Genomic DNA, 22867 nt, shown 5'->3' with positions numbered 1-22867 from the left:
CCGGAGGAGGGAGAAGGGGACGGCCATGGAGGTGTCGGCAGAAGGAGGGGGCAACCGGAGGGGGTGGCGGGAGGTGGGGGCATCGGAGGGGGGTGGTGGAAGAGGGGCGAAGGAGGAGGTGGCGCGGCGTCAGGATGGAGGTGAGTCGAGAGAGGAGGCGGCACGGTGTCGAGGAGGGGAGGTGAGTCGGGAGGGGAGATAGCTGCGGATGGAATCGATTTCTTATTTTTAGCCCCAAAATGTGTGGCAGGCAAGAAAATCGACCCATGGAAATCACTGGAAAGATGATTTCCAATTCCATGTGCAGCCAAACATGTTGGTTCAGGAAAAGAATTCCAATTCAGCCCATTTCCATGCAGCCAAACAAGCCCTAAGAGAGAAGGAAAAAAATCTAAGGGTATTATGGTCATTTCACATCTTCTATCCATTTTAAAAGTTAGGAGAAACTGTTTTACCAAATATTTTTCCATTTAGACAAGCCAAAACCAAAAAAAAGTTGCTTCGCGAGAGAAACCAGAGCTAGTTTTTCGTAAGCCATAGCCGTGCCGAACAGGACCTTACGCTTACACTACACAAGGATGGTGATCAAGGAGACAACAAGGCTTCATATGCCTATCCCACTTCTCCTTCCCCACCTTTGCCGGAAGACTTGTGAGATTGGTGGGTTTGATGTTATTAAAGAAAAGAGGGTTATTGTCAATGCATGGGCAATGGCGAGAAGCCTAAAGTATTGGGACAATGCAAAGGAGTTCAGGCCGACGAGATTTGAGAATAACATAGTTGATTACATAGGTACACAATTTGGTTACTTACCATTTGGTAGTGGTAGAAGGATATGCCCTGGCATGGTCTTTGGGCTGGCCACATTGGAGCTCATCATGGCACGACTGCTCTACTACTTCGACTGGAGCCTTCCAGGTAAAATTCTACCAAAGAACTCGACATGGACATGAAAATCACCACTACAGCGAAGAGACGCAATCAACTGCACCTCGTGGCGAAAGCGAAACCTTATGAGGTTCCAGTGGAAATTTGAAGATTGAAGTGAAATCAAAGAGCGGGTGTTGTTTTGTCACTGAATTTTAGTCGTTTTGCCTTGTTCGTGTAGGTTAGTATTGCCGGTTTCCAGTGTATGTCATATGTTATTGCACATTGTTCTTTTCTTTGGTCAGTTTGGTGGGTAGGCATGCATGTTTTCATGATATTTCATCGTTTTCTTCTCATACATAATTACTTTTCTGATGAGAAGAAACTACCCTCTTCCGTTGAATCACTATATTTACAATCTGCTTCCAACCTAACTCCTCACATAAAATGGACGCATATGCAGAGCACCTCTCACACTTTCATAATTGTTTCATGTAAAAATATGGAAATGCTATGCTTAGAACAACAATGCCAAATATCTCCCCAAATTTTTGCAAGCCCCCAGTGTTCTGGTTAGGGTTTAAGGGCATGTACAGTGTAGATGGATGTTATCTGCAAGCACTTGTCACGTCACATATAGACAATAAAACAGACAGCGTGTATAGTGATTTGTCTAGATGTACTCTGTAAAATATTTAATTCATGCATGAACCTATAAATCATGATGATGGTATATCCGTGCTCTTGTGGATTTATTCATGATCGTTAAATATACGAACAAGCATTTCTGGCGCCGTTGCTGGGGAAGGCACTAGTTAAATTTTTTTTCTTTGTATGTATTTATATTCATAGTTGGTAGATCTTTACTCAAGCAGGCTAACCTTGATATGTCTTCTCTATCTTTGATGTGAAGACAGGTAGTGTATGACTAGTTTTGACTTGCCAAATAATTTCATGGAGAATTTGGAGTCACTTGTGAGAAGGGGACGATATCGTGTCATTCCTCCTCAGATTACTCTCTCAGCAGTCGATCCAGCTTCCTTTACACCATCTACGTCAAACGCTATAGCCCAGAAGACTCTTCACGGCCCCTTAGCCTCTCAGGTGCTAAAAGGCCCCAAGGTGGACACGGGGAACGCAAGCTTCAAGATCAAGATGGGTCTCATTACCATGGTGCAGGCTAGCCCATTTTATGGGAAAGCCAATGAGGATGCGAGAGCCCATTTGCAGTAGTTCCTGGAGCTCTACAATACCTTCACCATCAGAGGGGTGAGTGAAGATGCTATTCATCTCCGACTGTTCCTGTTTTCTCTTCTTGGCAGAGCGAAGCAATGGTTCTATGTGAGCCATTCGGAGATTAATACATGGGACAAATGCTCGGCGGCATTCCTCGCAAAGTTCTTCCTATTGGGCAAAACCAACGCCCTTCGTGGAAGGATTTTGAGTTTCCAACAAGGAGCAATGGAATCAATTCCCGAGGCGTGGGAAAGGCTCCAGGAGTACATCCTGGCCTGTCGCTACCACAGGATGGATAATTGGCTCATTTTTCAGAATTTTTACAATAGGTTGACTCCGACAGCCCGAGGCCATGTAGATGCTACTGTTGGAGAAGCCTTCTTCTCGCGTACTATTGATGCTGCTACAACATTGATCGAGAAGATGGTCTCTAATCAAGGGTGGAGCGATGAACCATCAGAGAGCTAAGCATACCATCATGGAAGCGGACATGCTTACCGCTAAGATGGACCTCCTTATGAAAAGATTGGATGACTACACCAAAGAGAAAGCCGCTATGTCCAACACCGTCCAAGATATGGATACTCACATGACATGTGAGGTTTGTGGAAACACTGGACACTCGCGGAATAATTGCCCCAAGGCTCAGGAGGACGTGTTGTACATGAACGGCAATAATAATGAATATCGTCGACAAGGATGCTAAGGGTGGAATCTGCAATGCTCTTACCAGGGAGGTAGTAACGGTAATTCTTTCAATCTTAACCAACCCTCCTTTCAAGGTCTCATTTTTAGGCAAGCTAAGATCAATGAAAGTTTCACTAAAAAGTTAGCTGCCAATGAGAAAACCTTGGATAGGCCTCCACATAAAACTTGATGGTCTTTCTTCTGCTTTCAAGAACCAACTGAGATTTAACAAAATGCTAGAAACCTAGTTAGCTCAGTTGGCCACTGATGTTCCTTCTGTTGAGATCAGGAAGATCCCGGGGCAACTCGAGTCTTCTCGTGAAAATGTTAGTATGGCGACCACCAGATGGGGTAAGCCATCTCAGAGGCCATTTGTTGCTAACCATGCAGGAAAGCCAACACACTAAAGGAAGAATTCGTGGGATGAACTAGTAGCTACAAGTAAGGAAGATCCGGGATACCCGACGATTAGTTGTTCGATATGTTGCTATTACATCGAGCAAGTGTCAACATCATGCCCAAGGTAATGTTTGAAAGGATGAACTATCCTACTCTTCCCCTCACCTTGATAAGGTTGCAGCTAGCTGACTCAACGATCCGATACCTCAAGGGAACAATAGAGAATCTTCCGGTAAAAATCAGATGTTCCTACGTCTCTGCGGATTTCGTGATCCTCAATATGGAAGGTTATTTGGGAATGCCGCTCATTGTTGGGCGACCATTCCTAAACGACGCCAGGCAAGGATCGATGTTGGAGCTGGAGAAATCCACTTCTGCATTGGAGGAAGAACATGATGTTCAAAATTCAACCAAGGGAGGAGAAATGCTACCTGATCCATCAAGATGACGAGTGGCACGGGGAGTTTACGAAGCCATAGCCCCAATCCAAGAAGCCACTGTCCGCACCGACAAAACCTAAGAAGACAAAGTGTGGAGGAACACCTTGGACTAACTTAACTAAAGCACATTTAAGTCGCCTAATATGCGATCATATGCTTTAATCAAGTTAACTCGATGATCCGGCGGATTTCATCCAATAAAACCACTATACAGGACCGAGTTAGCATAGCTCACACGAAGGTGAGTGGTTCTAGAGAATACAAGAGATTATCCAAGTTAAACAAGTACCTTAAGTTCACAACACCGGTTCGGAAATACCAAAGTTTTACAGAGTTCAAGCAGTGGAAAAAAAGATAAAATAGAACAGCAGGAACTAGCACCGGGTCGGATGTCCCTGATGAGGCCGATCAGGACATCAATGATCCCTCTCCTTGCCGTCCGAGGAGGGATCCCACTCGACCGTCCACCCAGGAGGAAACTAGGGAGGCCAAGTGCCAACAGCAGTATACTCAGAAGCTTCACTTCACCTGAAAGAGATACCACAAACAAGGCTGAGCTACTAAGCTCAACAAGACATATCGTGAGATTTCGAGCTTCATCCTACTCCACCAAAAAGTTTGACAGAGGTCATGATACATCTTATTGCTACCAGGATGGATTGAGAACTTGGAGAGATGGGCTTCATCTAGGATTTGCTTCTTAAGAGCGGGGTCGGATGGGACAACAAGTCGGTTCTCATAGTACACTCTCCCGTTTTCATCCTATCGAAAATGTTTGTACCCTTCATTCTTCTGTGCAATTTTCCTCTTAATTAGCTTTAATTCCTCATCCTCTAACTGTGCCGACCCAATTTGGTCCTCCAAAGCAAACTCAAGAGAAATATGACCGAGGGTTCCATGGGAAATAATTTCCAAGCTAATTTTTCCCATCTCATAACACAGGGTTTCTGTGAAGTTGGTTGCCGACAGGCAATTGTAATGGGTCTTGCGGCTAAGTGCATCTGCCACTACGTTGGCTTTGCCGAGGTGATAATGCAATTCCAATTCATAATCCTTGATCGGCTCTAACCATCTTCTTTGTCGCATATTGAGGTCGGCTTGAGTGAAGATGTACTTAAGGCTCTTGTGATCAGTGTAGATGTTGCAGTGGGTGCCCATTAGATAATGTCTCCATATCTTTAAGGCATGAATCACTGCTGCCAACTCAAGATCATGGGTCGGGTAGTTTAGCTTATGAGGTCGCAACGCCCGTGAGGCATAGGCAATGACTCGGTTGTCTTGCATAAGAACACACCCAAGTCCAGTGCCAAAGGCGTCACAGTATACGTCAAACGGCCTAGAAGAGTTGGGTTGAGCTAAGATTGGGGCAGAAGTCAACAAGTGTTTCAAGGTGTGGAAGGCTTCTTCACATTTGTTGCTCCACACAAACTTGACTTCCTTTTTCAGCAGCTTAGTCATCGGCTTAGCTATTTTTGAGAAATCCGGAATGAAACGCTGATAATAGCCTGCCAGTCCAAGAAAACTGCGGATCTGATGAACTGAAGTGGGCGGCTTCTAGTCTATCACCTCCTGTACCTTGCTGGGGTCAACTACAATGCCATTCTGAGAGCTTGTGTGTTCCAAGAATTTAACACTTTTTAACTAGAACTCACACTTGGAGAACTTGGCATAGAGTTCATGATCTCTTAGGCGCTGAAGAACCACATGAAGATGATCGACATGTTCTTCTTCGTTCTTCGAGTACACCAGAATATCATCAATGAACACCACGACAAACTTGTCCAACTCGGGCATGAACACCGAATTCATGAGATACATGAAGTAAGCGGGTGCATTGGTGAGTCCAAAGGACATAACCAGGTACTCGTAGAGTCCATATCTTGTGGAGAAGGCAGTTTTAGGGATGTCACAGGGTCGGATCTTGATTTGGTGATAGCCGGAGCGAAGATCAATCTTGGAGAACACTCTAGCTCCAGCTAACTAGTCAAACAGAATATCAATGCAGGGAAGGGGATACTTGTTCTTGATAGTCACCACATTGAGGGGTCGGTAGTCCACACACATGCATAGAATCTCATCCTTTTTCTTCACAAACAGGGCTGGGCAACTCCAGGGTGAAGTACTGGGTTAGATAAAGCCTTTCTCCAACAACTCATGAAGTTGGGTTTTTAACTCAGCCAACTCGGCAGGTGGCATACGATAAGGTCTTTTGGAGATAGGGGCTGTGCCGGGAATCAACTCTATGGAAAAATCCACATCGCGGTCGGGCGGCATGCCTGGCAAGTCATTGGGAAACACGTCGAGGTACTCATAGACTACAAGGATGTCCTCCAGTCGAGTCTCAACTGTGGGATATGCACAAGAACTCACATCTTTTCGGCGAGGCAGTTGGACAACAGAGCGGCCTTGGTGGGGTGAGTTGACATGGATCGCTCGTGCTGGGATATCTAGCACAACTTGGTGCCTAGTCATCCAATCCATTCCTAGGATGACATCAATCCCCTCTAGATCGAGGATAACGAGATTTTCCTTAAAGAGGGTTCGACCTAGCTAGATAGTGTAACACTTGGTATTTCAAGCATCAAAGGTGGCTAAGAAGAGTTAAAGGCAAATTATGGAGAAAAAGAGAAGAAATTGACCAAAAGTCAAATTCAAGCCACATTTGACCAAAATTTGAATTTTGAATTCTAAATTCAGAAAAATTGGGCAAAAATATGAAATGAAGGCTTAGAACTTCAAGGATCAAGAATGGAGACTAAACCTAGTCCTAAACATCTCAAGAAATGCATTTGAAAAATAAAAACAGGAGAGTACTGTTCATTGTCCGAAAATGGGATTTCTGAAAAACAGTGTAAGCATCCATTTTGGAAATTAATTTCTGCCACATTTTTCAAATAAGTGGACCAAAGCAACTACACAGAAATGAAGTATGAACTTTGGACAAGAATACTAGGGTGTTGTTGATAAGGAACCACAAAGAAAACAAATTTAATTTAGGGCTTAAAGTTGGCACTTTGCCATTTTCGGCTGAGCTACTGAAGCAGCCATTTTTCTTAAGTGTGAATCAGCAGTAAGAGCCTGAGTTTGGAGCAAAATTTAGAAAAATGTAGTGCAGAAAGTAGGGGTGTTTATGAGCAAAATGGAACCCCTGATGGTTATAGAGCATGAATGGTTAATGGTTGGACTAAGGAGAATGGATTTGAGCCACTGAAAATGATTCACAAGATGGGTAAATGGCCACCCATGAAGTCTGACGAACTGAATCAGAGGTTCAACGAAATTCAGTTAACCGAGAGAAAGAAATTCGAAATTGCCAACATTTGGATGTTTATCTCGGGTAGGAGTTTAAATATGAATTGGAGAGCTTGAGATTATCTTCAAGTTTGCCTAAATGACTTTGGGGCCATTGGATTCGAAATCGACCGTGGTTGAGGTCTGAACCTCGGGTGTCAGAGAAACAAAGAGGGGGGGGGCGACAGAACTAGAACCAGAATGTGTCACCGCCAGCGTCGTTGATCCTCCGCAGCTCAACGTCTACGCCACCTCCTCACCACGCAAGCCTAGCACTAGGCCACGGTGTCGCCCATGCGTGCAGTAAGTCCTTGAATAACTACCGCTCCCGCCGCCGCTCCTTACCGCCTGTCTTTTTACCGCCGCCCGTAAGTTCTCTGCTTAGCCACCGCCGCCGATCAAATTCCACCACCACGGCGCCTCTTCCGTCGATTCCTCTCGCCCACACCTCCACTGACACCCTACCAACAGCCCTGTTGACTTGTTGGCCAGCTTTTCCGCCGGCGCGCCCGTGACCGCCGCCGTTTTCGTTCACGGTGAGCATCTCTTTGTCGTCGTTATCCTTCTTTGTGGTAAGCCGTAGGTAGGCGCTTGGGGTGCTAGAAAGCTATAGAGGTAGTCGGAGGGGTGAGTTGTGTCGTCGCCGTGCTTGGCCACGGCCGGCCGTCAGCCTCGCCGCCCACCGCCGTGGAGAGGATAGCCCCATCCATCTTCGGAGGAGCTGCCACCGCGCATGGGTGCGCTAGGGCATGGGGATGCTTCCCCAGCCCGGCCCCGTCACCGGTGGGGCGCCGGCCGGCGAGCCGCGCCGCCCCTGTCGCGCTCGGGTTTTGGCGCGAGAAGGAAGAAGACGCTAGCAACGGCGGGCACGCGTGTCAGAGGAGAGGGGGAAAGAAGAAGGCCGGGGTCCAGTAGGCCCAGGCGCCAGTGCGAGGCCATTGGGCCGTCTTGGAAGGCTGGTGCCGCGGAAAGAAAAAGAAAAAAAGAGTTGTGCCGTTGGGCCGGCGTCGGTTTAAGAAAGAAGGATGGGAGAAAAAATCGACCCAGTGAGCCCAACAAAGGAGGAAAGGGCCGGCGGGTAGAAGAAATAGGAGAAAGAGGTGGGTCCGAGCTGTGGGCCCAGCGTAAGAGAGAGGGGGTAGGAAGGGGGTGAGTAAGAAAAGTTAAGCCGGGGGTTTTTGGGAAATATATAGATTTCCTTTATTAGAATAATAGATTAAATCCGTATATCACCATTTAAATCACAGAAATTTCTAGGGGTGTCCAAAATTAGTGAAACCAATTTTGTTAGGATTGTTTTATTTTCCTTTATGCATTAAAATTTTTATACCCTAGGAAAAATAATAAAATTTAGTTATTTGTTTAATACCTTTTCATTAAGGTATTTAAATAAATACTTAAACTTTATTAAATGCATAAAATATGGAATAATGTTTTCATAATCATAAATCATTATTAACCCATAGGAAACTAGATTTTGAGGCTAGAAAATAATTATAATATTTTCTAAAAACAAAAGAAAAAGCCTAAGGTAAGGTTAGTAAAAGAAATAAAAATGGTGGGTTAATCTTTTCGGGTTTTTGTGTGTTGGCTTGCAACTTTATCATGATAAATTGTGTAGTCACTTGTTGGCTTGCAACTTTATCATGAAGGAAAGTTGTATAGTCTTGTATTCAAAAAGTTGCATCACTAACCCATGCATATGCTTTATCATAGACACCGAAGCACCGGAAGAGGATTTCTTGGAATTTTCAGAAGGATCTCCGGAGTTTGAAGAGATCATTGAGTTGATCCCATGCGAAGCCAATCCGTCGGACAGTGCTAACATTTTTGTAGAACAAGGCAAGCCCCGGTGCATTTATACCTATCTATTTTGATATTGTCATTTCATGTGTCCAATTATTGGTTAATTTCTATATGAATGCACTAAGTCTAGGAGTTGATTGAAACCCATTCTTGTGCATTATCATACCTTGTTTTAAGGACATCTTTGCCACTTGTTCAAACAATTAGTAAGTAACCCAAGTTTAGAAATGCTTAGTTGCTTAAAGTAACTTGTTTACCAAACCTTAAGGTGAAACATTGAGTCATACCTGCTAAGTATGGAAAGGTAGTTTAGTTGAAAGACAGACAGAAGCTAGAGTTATGAGATCTGTCTGCTAGTTTAATCTGGTTAAGGCCCGATCATTGTCTTAACCTTTGATCAAGTGAATGACGCCTGATTACTTACTGGGTATGGGACCAGTAAAGCCCGGTAGGTTAGTAGACTCTCTGATCGGGAATATTTCGTACCCGTGCTTGACGTGCTAGAGATTGGCAGGGGCGTAGCCTGAAACTCACATAGAGATCAGGCCAGACGTGGGGTCCCATGTGGGGGTGCGTCCCTGGGTCCGGGTAGTCTTATTCCTAATCCTTGGGTTTGCTAATCAAAAGGTCGTTACGTATGACCTGGACAGTCGTACATAGCTGGTGATCAGGGTACTCTCCTGCAGGATGTAATTTGATCCAGATCGCTGCAAGTCTCGGTTATGAATGCGCTTGATCACTGTTGAGCATCGTAGTATCATTCCATAAATGAAATGTCTTTCCAATAATAATTTGGTGTATGACTTAAATACCTTGCTGCTTGCAAAATATTCTTTTGCCATCATTTAGAATGGTTAGGTAATGACTTAATTGGAATAAAAGATAAAGCTAAGGTCTCACTTTTAGTAAGCTCTTTTGGCAAAAAGTGTGTCAGCCAGTACACCAAAAAGCTATCATATAGTTCCAGAAAAACTATTATATGGGTTAGTCGGGTAAGCCTTGCTGAGTACCCCATACTCAGGGTTATCCCTTGTGGCTGTTTTCAGAAGCACCGCAGGAGTCCACCGAGGAGGAAGCCCCGAAAAACTAGGGTATTGTTACGAGTCTCGCAATACCCTCAGAAGAAAACTTAAATGCTCATCTCCCACCTGAACCAGTTTATGTTTTAAATCCTAGAATCTCTCTCTGACCTGCACTGTTAAGTTTATTTCAAACTATGTTCTGTAATAACTCGTACCTCATGTATGTATGTAAAAATGTAATATCTGTTGATACTTTCCCATCGTGGAAGTAATCCTAGTGTATGGCTATGAGACGTGACATGGATCATTCGAGGAGTCCTAGGGACACTCGACGGACTACCGGACTTAAACTGTTTTAAGTGCATTTCGGATAATTGCTGTTCTAAATAGCGATTAGGCGTAGTTAAACTAGTTTAATTTGGACAGTTTCGCCACAGATAGGCACATTGACACTCATCCTATCTGATGTGATTACCCCACCTGGGGTGGATATCCCAAAAGACCCTTTTGTTTGGCATTCCTTTAACCCATATTTGTCACTAGTTTTCCGTCCAATAAAACTATGTGATGCTCCTGAGTCAAACAAAATCAAAGCTGAATGATTGTGGATAAGAAAGGTACCCGTCATTATCGGTGCACCCTCGGGAAGCTCTGCTGCGTGGGTGAAGTTCAACCGACTTTGGCAAACTTGAATCTTGGGCTTCTTCCCTTTATTGAGCATCGCGTTGCTCTGCCCCGGGCGCTGATTCTGATTTCTAGGGCAGTCCTTGGTGAAATGCCCCACATTGCCGCAGGTGAAACATCGGTTACCATTGGCAGGGCGTGGCGGCGGCGGTAGGGTCGGCCGCGGTGCCTGAGGTTGAAATCCCGGAAAATGAAGTGCTGTCGCTGGTGGGGGTCGGGCAACCCATCGTCCCGACTACTGTGGTCGGCTAGGCGCCTGTGGGGGAGCCATTCTGAATCTCTGTGCAGGTAGGCTGGGCATCGGCATTGGCGCCTTTCTCTTCCTCTCGGCTGCCAGAGCCTTCATGCAGTCCTCTTGTGAGATGGCCAAGTTGACCAAATCATTGTATGTATTCACCCTTATCGGATTCAATCTTTCCCGGAGTTCCAGGCTTAATCCTCTGCGGAACCTTTCCTACTTCTTTTCATCTGTGTCTGCATGGTATCCAGCATATCGGCACAGATCATTGAAAGCCTGCGCATAGTGCAGGACATCACGGTTTCCCTGGGTAAGAGCCAAGAACTCATTGAGCTTTCGCTCCAGGAGACCTTCAAGGATATGATGGCCCCTGAACGCCGTCTTAAACTCCTCCCAGCTGACGACATGGTCGGCCGGCTGCATGGCGTGGTAGTGGTCGCACCATAGGAGGGCAGAACCACACAGTTGCTGTGCAGCGAACCGAGCCTTGTTCTCCTCCAGGCAATGGGCGGTGAGGAGAGAGAACTTGGACTCGATGACACGAATCCAGGCGTCGGCGTCAAGCGGGTCTTGTGTCTTGTGAAAGGTAGGGGGCTGCGTGCCCAGAAAGTCTTCATAGCGAGCCACGTGAGGTTGCTGATGAGCCATCCCTCCATGGGGCTGCTGCTGTTGCCCTTGCGCAATGTGCCTCAGCAGCTCAGTTTGAGCCGCCAAGATTGCTTCCAGCGAAGGCGGAGGAAGGTCTTGCCTCTGCTCACTGCCATTGGGAACAGAGCCGAAATGGGTGCGATGCGCCATCTGCAAGAGTTAGCGTTCCATTAGTTACATAATCCCAGAAGTATTCCAATCATGCGGGAACTTATGTGCGGAATCCTTAAATGCGACTCTTGCCGATAGTGCAACACATCAACATATCTTTTATTAAAAGGGGGGGGGGTGCACATCTCTCTTGGCCATCTTAGTTGGCAACTAACTTGTTTCTGCACCCAGCTACTGTCATTTTACGCTTGCTAACCGAACGGAAAAAGTATTATGATCCATGCTCGGTAGGGTCCACAAGATCCGTGTTCTCATTGGCTAGTCCGCACACATGCTCCGGCGAGTCAAAACTTATCCTGTGGGTCTTGCTATGTCCGACCTTAAGTGCCCCGGGTCGGGCAAAGCGGAGCCGTGCAACAAGGGGTCGGGCGAGGCGGAGAACTGCCACGAGGGGTCGGGCGCATCTGACCTCGTGACCCTGGGTCGGCCAGGTATTGACGGACCCAAAAGAACGGAAACTTTGCGTGCGGCCACAACACAAAATCTCACACAAACTTTGGCATCCAAGGCGTGTCCCAAAAGGTCAGAAGTGGATTCAAGAGCAAGGGGAAAAGAGGAACTGATTTCACCAAGATCATTTCATTGCTGGCCCTTTAACACAGAAGAAGTACTCAACTCAAGGCTAACCTATTACATCACTATCCAAAATTATAGGTTGCCAAGGAGTACAACAAAAGATCAACTTCCTACAGCCTTCAACCTAAAATTCATCTAGGTTGCCTACGGAGGAAACACTGTGCGTCGGAGAAGGGGCGTCACTATCTTCAATGTCCATACTTGAGACTCCCTCTCCCTCCTCGGGGTCTTCCTCCTTCCTCCTAAACCATCAGCTCATCTAGCTGCATTTCCAAGGCATGGATGGCATCCAACTCAGCATGGTGCTCGACTAAGTGTGCGTTAGCAACCGCGAGTTCCATCTCGACCCCTAGCTTCTCCTTAGCAAGCTGAGTCATGTCATGCTCCATGTTCGTTACTTCTTCCTCGAGCTCGGTAATCCTGGTCTGCATGTCGGAGACCTGTATGCCCCTCTGGATAAGCTGGTATGGCTGTTCCACCAAGTCTTTCTTGGTGGTGTTGAGATGCTCCTGTGTGTCTACAGCTATCCGAGCTAAGACAGCCATTGCCCGTCCTTGGAGCTCAATCAGTCGGTATAAAGCTGACATGCACCTTGTTGTGGTAGAGATGGTGACCAGCGAGTGTGAGGCTGCCAACACCTCCATGTTGTTGACGCGGTCAAGCCAAGCCGGGTCCAGCCGATCGCTGGCAGGGAACAAACCGATCGGGTCCAAAAGGACCTCAAATGGGTGTAGCCGGCAAAACTAGGTGAGATCTTGCAAGGCAGTTGATTCCCATGTGTCCTCAAGGGTATGACCGTAGGTCGAGACCTCGAGCTGGGGCCACTCGGGCTGTACAGGGGGTGGAGGTACAACCAATCACACGTTGCACCACTGGACTCCGTGTTCTTGGTACTCACGTCCCGTGTAAAGAGGCGGCAACTGGTACCCAAACCACCTCAAGGTATCCCACAAAATAGCAGGAAAGCCCTCGAAATGTAGGCATGTGGAGTGGGAAGTGCCATCGGCGCCACGAAACACATTTCCAGGAGCAGCCATCTGGAACCAAGAACCGAAAGAACATGAGATAGAAACCCCAAAAGAGAACAAATGGGTAGGGTGAGACACTCGGATTTCTGACTAGAGCGCAAGCTGAGAAGGTAGCTAGAAATCCTTAAAGCGAATAAGAGCTTAAAACTAGGGCAAGGTTGTTTTAGGGATGTGGGTTTACAGATTTTAGTTCATGATGCATGCACGACCTACATCGTCCTCTCAACCAAAAATAACTGCCAAAAGCCTTGGTCTTACGTAGTAAGTGCCTGTGGCAAGGCAACAAGTACGTCACTCCCTATAGTATCTAGTCGGTCTCTAATATCGTTTTCCTATGTGAACGCGGTTAGCGTACCTGCAGAAAACACAACCACATGAACCTTTCGTGCCAGCACTCACGAAAGCATCCCCAAGCATTACCGTTCACTATAGAAATGGCACCCATACGTTTAACACTGCATGGACAGCACAACAACCGTGGAAATAGGTCCCCTTTAAATAGAACTATATAACCCTTCGCATACTCGTGATGCGGAATCTGCACACATATAATAGATGTGGGCGAACAACCGTGATGATAGGCTTGTTGGAATCAAACCATACCACCCTTCGCATGAGTTAACATATGGAACCTGCGCACATATAATAAACATGGGCAAAAACAACCGCGATGATAGGGTCCCTTGAATGGAACTCCCTATCAACCCTCGCATACTAGTGATGTGGAACTCGGCACACATATGATACACGTGGCGAAGTGCTGGAGGTTAGCAAAATAACCAATAGATAATAGCCACCTAAAATAACCCCAAAATTCCCCTAGGGCCTCTCGTACTAAGTCCATCCTTAACGATCATACAAGATTTTTCAAACACGTTTATTGCAAATTTTATTTAGAAAAAGTGTTTAGGACCTATTGTCTTCTCTGTCCTGCTAAACCTGCTCTGGTACTAGCTGTGGCGGAACATCTCGGACTAACTTAACTAAAGCACATTTAAGTCGCCTAATATGCGATCATATGCTTTAATCAAGTTAACTCGACAATCCGGCAGATTTCATCCGATAAAACCACTATACAGGACCGAGTTAGCATAGCTCACACGAAGGTGAGTGGTTCCGGAGAATACAACATATCATCCAAGTTAAACAAGTACCTTAAGTTCACAACACCGGTTCGGAAATACCAAAGTTTTACAGAGTTCAAGCAGTGGAAAAAAAAGATAAAACAGAATAGCGGGAACTAGCGCAGGGTCGGATGTCCCTGATGAGGCCGATCAGGACATCAATGATCCCTCTCCTCGCCATCCGAGGAGGGATCCCACTCTACCGTCCACCCAGGAGGAAGCTAGGGAGGTCAAGTGCCAACAGCAGCATACTTAGAAGTTTCAACTTCACCTGAAAGAGATGCCACAAACAAGGCTGAGCTCCTAAGCTCAACAAGACTTAACCGACCGATGGGAAACTACTCCACCAACTTCTAGACATGCAAGGCCCTTTGGCTGAGGGTTTGTTTTGCCAAAAGCGGCTACAATAGGTCCTTACTTTCAATATTTTAGCTCCGGTTCTATGTTCATTAACCAGTCTACATTAGCAGCTTATGCTAAACAAACATAGCTTTTCAAACAGTATATATAGAACAAACATCAAGTTCATATCATCATCATGTTCCATCTTTACTTAGTGTAGCATAGCGATCAAGCAGTCTCAAACTGTGAGAGGCAGATGAATCGATTCGAGTTTCTTAACCATGCATGGCGAACCTAATCTCACGACATCCGCGCACCATAAAGGGTCGCTTCCTGTGTCGGCCGTCCCCATCAATTCCCAGGCACGTGTCAGGTCCAAACTTCCCTTGGCATGCAATGCTCCACAGTCCCGACCTCTTGTCGTACTGTGACCGCACTTGCACCCACATGATGCACCATGGGAACCTCGTTCCAGGGACAGCAGGGGTATAAGCCACGCCCTAGTTCAATCAGGTACTAGGCTTCCCCATCCCATACTAGGTATGAGATTAGTACTTTCAAACACTTGATCACGAACATCAACACTTTCCGACCTTAAGAAGTTTCACATAGACAGACGGGGCAATCCACTGACCACCAAAAATAGTTCATAAGGCGCTGCCCCGTCCACCGTCCTTATAGTTGTAACCAGAAGGAGAACAAACAACTCCTATAGCTCGCGAGTGATAGTAAATCACTCGACTTCTACCAAGTCCTATTAAGCATCGCAACTACTCGGACTTACCATGCTAGTGTTCGGATCAAGGGAACCATGTCATGCATCTAAGGCTTCAAACAACTCCTATAACGTAAATGCACATACATACAAGGGAAGGCATGCGCAAGTTTAGAAAGATTGGGTTATGCTCCGGTGTCGGTGTTTTAGACCGGCAACCCGCCTAGGGGCTACCCTAGGTGGTATTTTATGCGGTAAGGGTCGTCGAGAATCAAGGAATCAATGGTGACGCAAGGAACACGATTTAGACAGGTTCGGGCTGCTAGATCGCGTAATACCCTACGTCCTGTGTGTTGGTTTGTATTGATGTATGTTCTGGTCTTGCGGATGATCTGTTGAGGGGGGTCCCTGCCCGACCTTATATACACGGGAGGGTAGGGTTACAAGTCTGAGTCCTAGTCGGGTACTATTACAGAGTTCTACTCGGTATTGGCCCGAGTAGTTTTCCATAAACATACAAGACTAATCCAAGAAGGATACGCCCACTTTGTTCTGATCTTGTCTGAGTACGTCCCTTGGTGGGCCGTCCAAGGCCTACTCGTGGACCTGGGGTGTATGCCCGACAAGCCCTCGAGTACTTTGTAGTCGTGCGCCACAGTCTTGGGCACTGCGGGCACTATCCGAGTAGTTTAGTCGTAGAGTTTGTAGACTGAAGGGCCCGAGTACTGTCGCGTGGCTGGAAGGTACTCTTTCTGCTCCTTGTTTCCGTCCCGAGTAATTTTATATGGTGGTGCGATGTCAATCGCACTCCATATGGAGTAGCCCCCGAGCCTTAGGTTGAGTCGAAGAGTCAGGCTTAGGGTCAAACCAGCTTTTGTCCATTTTACCTTTGGAGATCTTGGGAAAAGAAAAAACTGACCAACGGGTATGGTACCCACAGCCCCCGAGCACTTAGGCGATCTTTGTCGTTGAAGTGGTCAGCAGCCCGTTGAATAGAGTAGCCGTTGGGTGTTTAAGGCGATTAATACGCGATTAATCTGTCCGTTGCGCAACTGACGCGTGGAAACCGGAGCTGGCGGAGATAAAACTGGAAGGCCCCCTTTCGGTTGCTGTTACACCGTATGGTAATCAGATCCCTTTTTCCTCCTCCTCTGCGCCTCCGCTCGGCGTTTCGCCGCCGCCTCCGCCATTGCCGCTTTTTGAGAAAGATCCGAGTGTGAGCCCCTTCCAACTTGAGATTGATTCCATCAAATGCGCACCAAGAAAATGGGCAAGAAACCCGAGAAGATCTAGGGCAAGGCTCCGGCGACGGGCAAGGTCAAATCCAAGAAGGGGAAGGAGTTGGTGCTGCCGGCGCCGAAGGTGGTGCCGACGAACCAAACTACGCTGCCGCCGCCTGGGGCAACTTGGCAACACTCGGTGATGAAGGAGGAAGCTGTCCAAGTGCTAGTCGATGCAAAGCTCCTTCAGCCGAAGGAGATTCTTGAGTGGCGCCCCGTGTTTCCCAATGCATGGCAGTTTGAGGAACATCCTACCGAGACGGTGATGCTTGCACATTTTGTGGAAAGGGGGTTGGCGGTGCCAACCTCCAACTTCTTCAGAGGTATTCTCGAGTATTATAAACTTCAGCTCGTCCATTTGAATCCCAATGGTGTACTGCACATGTCTATTTTCGTACACCTTTGCGAAGTTTATTTGGGAGTACCTCCAAGTCTCGAGTAATTTAGGAAACTATTCCGTTGTAAGACTCAGCCGAGTGCCCAGCGGACGGAAGTCTTTGGAGGCGCCGGGTTCCAACTTAGAAACTCGGGCGCGTATTTTGAGTATAATCTGACCGACTCCCATGGGAAGTGGAAGAAAAGGTGGTTCTACATCGGGAACCATGAACCCCGCTTGCCTGTGGTGACTGGTCACGCGCCTAAGCATGCGGAGAGCTGGGTGAGCGAGCCCGAGGACACCCCTGAGCTCGATCACCTGATGCAGCAGATCACCGAGTTGAAGGCACTCGGTTTGACTGGGATCAACGTGGCGGCCAGCTTCCTGAAGAGAAGGGTCCAGCCGCTCCAACAACGTGCTCACTCGGGAAGTGAGTACGTAGGTCTGAAGGATCCATCGCGTATGTCCGATGAGGACATATCCGATGATGACGTAGAGGCATTGCTGGCTAAGTTTTTTAGGAACTATCAGGGAGTACTAGTAATCCCTGCAGCCCTTCGTCAATATGACGCCTGGTACGAGCCAGAAGTGGTAAGTGTTTGCTCCTGACTTGTTCTTCTTTGACTTGTGATTCTTGTTGCTGATACCGATTTGTTGTTTGAAGTCTCGAGTTCTTGCCGGCTACTTGGCGCAGTCAGAAGAGGAGTTGGAAGCTGTCGTCGAGGAGTTGGAGGACGAGCCTTGCCCTCCTGTTAAGAGACGCAAATAGTCCGCAAGATGTCTGCGGCTAAGTCTGCTTCAACCCCTGAGAAGTCTCGGAGTACCAAGGTATGTAGTCGGTAACTTGTCTGTTACTGATGGATTTGAACTCGCTATTGATGTCGCGAATCTTGTTTTGGTTCGTGAAGGCTGTAGATACGGTGCTTGGCGAAGATACGGCTATTTCTGAAGAAATGGCCGTGACCGTCCCAGAAGTCGGTGATGTGGCTGTTGACATGGTGCCGGAGAGGGTACCATCAACAGAAACTGGGGTAGCCCCCGAGTTAACCGCGTCAACTCCATCGGACACCATGCCGCCTATTGCTGACTAGGCGGTCCTAGGGCTACCTGCTGAAGTAGTGGGTACAGCGAAGGAGGTGTCGCCAGCACTCGCTATTGGTACCTTGCTGTCCAATGTGATCGCCAGTGGTAAGCGTTATCCTTTTCGATTGTATTCATTTGAGTAGTACTGTAGTCTTAACTTCGGTTTTGTAGGTCTTGGCGAGAAGACAACGCCGGTCGGTATTCCCACGACGCCTAGTACTCGGCCGCCTGTCGCCGAGAAGAAGCGTGTGCAACTACCGCCACGTTCAACCCGGTGAGCTTTCTTGTCTTGTTGAATGACGTTGGGTTGTCTTGAGATCATGTAGTGACACTTTTTGGTGCAGAGATGCAGAGGAGACTATCCCTGTAGAGACAGGGGTAGTACCGGATCCCTTGACTACAATATCTGTTCCTTTGGAGGACTTGACTGTTGAAGAGGTACCCGAGGTTGACGCCGGCCGTCTTGGAGCTACTATGTCGATGCTTCAAGACGTGATTCGCTCGGTGGAGATTCCCGCTGCTGCATCAGGCTCGGGGAGTGCTGGCCTATCATCATCTTCCGGCGGAGCGCCGGCTGTAGTTGAAAAATCTAAACAAGCGACTGCTCCAGGTAAGTGCAAGTAGTCTTTTTATTGTAGTCATAGTCGGTAGCTGACATGGTAAATGTTGTAGGTGCTACTCTGGGTACGATTCCTCATCTTGTGGAGAGCACCCAAAGGCCAGTACTTAGCCTGCTTTCTGACTTGGAGTTCCAGAGGGCGATCGAAGTTTTCCGAGGCTTTCAGGTAGATGTCCTTGTTAAGTTTGTTGCATGACCCGAGTAGTTGTGAGGCTTGAAACTCACCATACCATAGTTGAATATTTTCAGGAAAGAAGCCATCAGTTGGAGTAGGAATGTGCCCAACTGACAGGAGCTCTTTGGGTTCATGAAGTCGGGGCAAAGTCCTTTGCCGTGGACGCGCGGATCACGCGATTTTGTTGGAAAAACTGGAGAGCCGTTACAAGTCCTTGAACAAGAAGTATCAAGGTAAGCATTTCGACTACTCTGGGTGTGTCCAACTGTAGTTGGTTGTGGCTTGAGCTCTTTGCTTTGTAGAGCTCAAGAAGCAGGAAGTGGCTGCAAGGAGCCGAGTCATCGACTGGAGAAACGCTCATGACCGAGTGGCAGATGAAGCCGAACATCTTCGGGACGCGCTTACGGAAGCACAGGCTGCTTGCGAGCATCAGCGGGACCGAAAGATGCAGAATGACGTAATGCTTGCCATGGCTATGGTGGCATGCAGAGATCATGCCCAGACCTTGGGAAGACTTCGGGGCGAACTCCGAGAGCTGTCTGGAGCGGCCGAAGACTTGGTGAATGCCATAGCCCCCGTGGAGGAAGGCGCAGGGCCGCAATCGCTAGTCGAGCGACTGAGAGCTGCCCCGGGTAAAGTAGCGAGACTTTGCAAGACTGTTTGCAAATAGGTTCTTGCAGTAGTGAAGTCCTACTACCCAAGGGCAGACTTGACGGCAGCTGGTGATGGCGTGGCTCGCAACTGCACAGAGGAAGCATATGCGCAGTACCTCGAAGAGGCGGAGCCTATTGCATCCAAGATGGTGGAGTTTGTCTCCTTAGAAGAGCTTTGAGCTTTTGATGTACTCTTGTATTTGTGTCGAGTACATTGATACTTTTGAATATCAAGCCTTTGGATTTGTTGTTTGAAGTTTGTTATCTTGCGAAGAGTAGTTTTACTCCATCTTATCCCACCCCGAAGTGCTAGAGTCAGCTGGGTCTGACCTTCTAGGGAGGAGATTCGTCTCGCCTGACCTTGAGTATTGGGGTCGGCTAAGCCTGATCCCTTCGTGGGTGAAAAACTCCACCTCGCCCGTCCCTGGGTCCTGGGTCGGAGTAGTCGAAGCCCCCGAGATGTAGGCCATGCTTGGCTTGTAATAGTCCCGAGTGTCGAGTAGTCGTAATGCTGTTTGAGTACTCGTCTTTTGAGGGACACGGGTGTACTGTACTCCTTTGTCCTTTGTGGATGCACGGGTGTACTGTACTCTTTTGTCCGTTGTGGCATAAGTGCGGTCACATGGGCAGAGTCAGGAGTCGTCAAACTCGTTGATCACGGGTGCATAGTAACTCTTGAGCAGGTGGTAGTTGTGGCTTTCGGCTATAAATAGGGCCATCTGGTGGGCGAACCAACTCAAGTTCTTGAGTAGCGATGGATTGCCTTCGGTTGCTTCTGTTTGAGTGTAGAGAGCCATCAAAGAGTGCACCGGTGCTAGAAGATTCCTCGTAGATTGAGGCCACCTTCCCTCCACAGACTCCTGCGCTCGTAGGGATAGCCGCGATGCTAGAAGAATCCTCGTAGGAGGTTTCATCGCTCGCCTCATCTTGCAGCTCGTGATCCAGTGGGGTACGCACTGGAACTCACGAGTGATGGGTGATGAGTGCCACGATCTTTATCCCGCTCTGAGAGAGGTGGAGGTGCGGCCGTAGAGTAGATGGGCTCCGCAAGGCTAGCAAAAGAGCAGCCTTGGTTCCCTCTAGGCGCGTCATGCCGGAATTGGCATTGCCGCTATCAAGGCAGTTGCGATGCTGGAGTTCCTGGCGCTGCCTTGGGTAGGGTACCTGGGCATGACTGCGTTTTGCACAGCTTCCTTGCATGTGGGCCCTTCTTGTGGTCGGCAGACCTGAGTGGCCTTGTGATATAGTAAAAGCCTGAGGCTTAAATGCAGCCCGCCAGTAGGCAGTTGCTTGTAGTCTTCGTGTATGCCAAGTACTTGTACTCGTATGTAACTTGATGTACTCTTGTTTCAGTAAAGATTGATACGAAGATTTTGTATTAGGGCAATGATCCTTGTTGTGCTTGAAAGCTCATGTCGAATGCTGAGACATCTTGAAGTCGGTAGTCGGGCGGTTGGTCCCAGTAGTTGCCTTGAAGCGATTTCTCGGGTGCTGCTATGGGTAATACCGACAGAGATGTTCGATATTCCAGGAATTTGGCACTTGTTCTCCTGAGAGCTCTTGGAGTCTGTAAGATCCAGGTCCCGTAACCTTTGATACAATGTAAGGACCTTCCCACGGTGAATTGAGTTTATGCAATCCTGACGTGTCTTGGATACGCTTAAGGACCATATTGCCCGAGTTGAAAGATCTTTCCTTGACGTTGCGGTCGTGATAACGCCTTAGACCGTCAAGGTATCTGGCAGATTGCACTAGTGCTGCGCATCTTGTTTCTTCTAAACTGTCTATGTCTGTTCGCCGTGTTTCTGTTGCAAGTTCTTCGTCGTATTGTTCAACGGATGGTGATTGCCACATGATGTCGGCGGGTAGTATGGCCTCCGAGTCATATACCAGAAAATACGGTGATAGCCACGTAGTCTTGCACGGTTGGGTACGTAGGCCCCACAAGGCATTGGGTAACTCTTTGAGCCATCTGCCACCTTTGGTGTTGCCGACGTCATGTAGTCGTTTCTTCAGAGCGTCGAGTATCATGCCATTAGCACGCTCGACTTGTCCGTTGGCTCATGGGTGAGCAACCGAGACAGAGCGGACGTCAATGCCGCTGTTCTCGCAATATTCCCAAAAGTCATGATTATTGAAGTTTGACCCTAGGTCTGTGATAATCATGTTGGGAAAACCGTAGCGGTGTACGATTTCATCCAAAAACTCGAGGACCCAGTCTGCCTTGGGGCAAGTGACTGGTTTGACCTCGATCCATTTGGTGAATTTGTCGATTGCCACGAGTACTCTGTTGAATCCTCCTGGCGTGGTTGGTAACGGGCCTATCATGTCAAGCCCTCAGCAGGCAAATGCCCATGTTGGAGGTATTGTGACTAGTTTGTAGGCTGGCACATATTGTTGTTTTGTGAAGAATTGACAACCTTTGCATTTCTGAACTAGTTGCTTGGCGTCGGCCAAAGCCATTGGCCAGTAGAAGCCTGCTCTGAAAGCCTTGCCAACTAGTGTCCTCGAAGAGGCGTGGTTGCCGTAGATTCCTCTGTGGATCTCTTCTAGGATTTCTTGGCCATCTTCTCTGGTGACGCACTTCATGAGTACTCCAGATGATGCACCTTTCTTGTAGAGCTTGTCTTCGACTAGAACGTAATTCTTTACTCGCCGGGAGATTTGCTCAGCTTTATTCTTGTCTTATGGTAACTGGTGATCTTTGATGTAGTCGATGAAGGGTGTCCTCCAGTCGACTTATATCATCATGATTTCGCGAGGGACGTCAGTAGCCGAGGCTACTGGTGGTGTGACTTGTTCAGGTATGGACGGCTTGCGCAGTTCGTGTACAAAAATTCCTGCTGGAACTTCTGCACGAGTTGAGCCCATTTTGGATAAAACGTCGGCGGCAACGTTGTTGTCGCGGACAATGTGATGAAACTCCAAGCCTGAGAATTTGTTTTCCAGTTTATGGACTTCTTTGCAATAAGCATCCATGTTGTCCTTGTTTCGGTCCCACTCGTCATTGGCCTGGTTTATAATGACTAGGGAGTCGCCGTACACGAGTAGTCGTTTGATGCCGAGGGAGATTGCGAGGCGAAGGTCGTGTAGCAGTGCTTCGTACTCGGCTTCATTATTGGATGCTTCCCAGCATATCTGCAGCACATACTTGAGTTGGTCTCCTTTGGGGGAGATGAGTAAGACACTTGCACCGGCTCCTTCAAGTTTGCGGGATCCGTCGAAGTACATTACCCAATGTTCTGGTCGTTCGACTGGTGTTGGAACTTGATTTTCAATCCACTCAGCTATGAAGTTGACCAAAGCCTGAGACTTGATGGCTGTCCTTGGCTTGAAGTTCAAAGTGAGAGCTCCGAGTTCAATTGCCCATTTGGAGATTCGACCCGTGGCATCTCTGTTATGGAGAA

This window comes from Setaria italica, chromosome II (assembly GCF_000263155.2).
Source record: "Setaria italica strain Yugu1 chromosome II, Setaria_italica_v2.0, whole genome shotgun sequence".
Lineage (NCBI taxonomy): Eukaryota > Viridiplantae > Streptophyta > Magnoliopsida > Poales > Poaceae > Setaria > Setaria italica.
Note: the sequence above shows the minus strand (reverse complement) of the source record.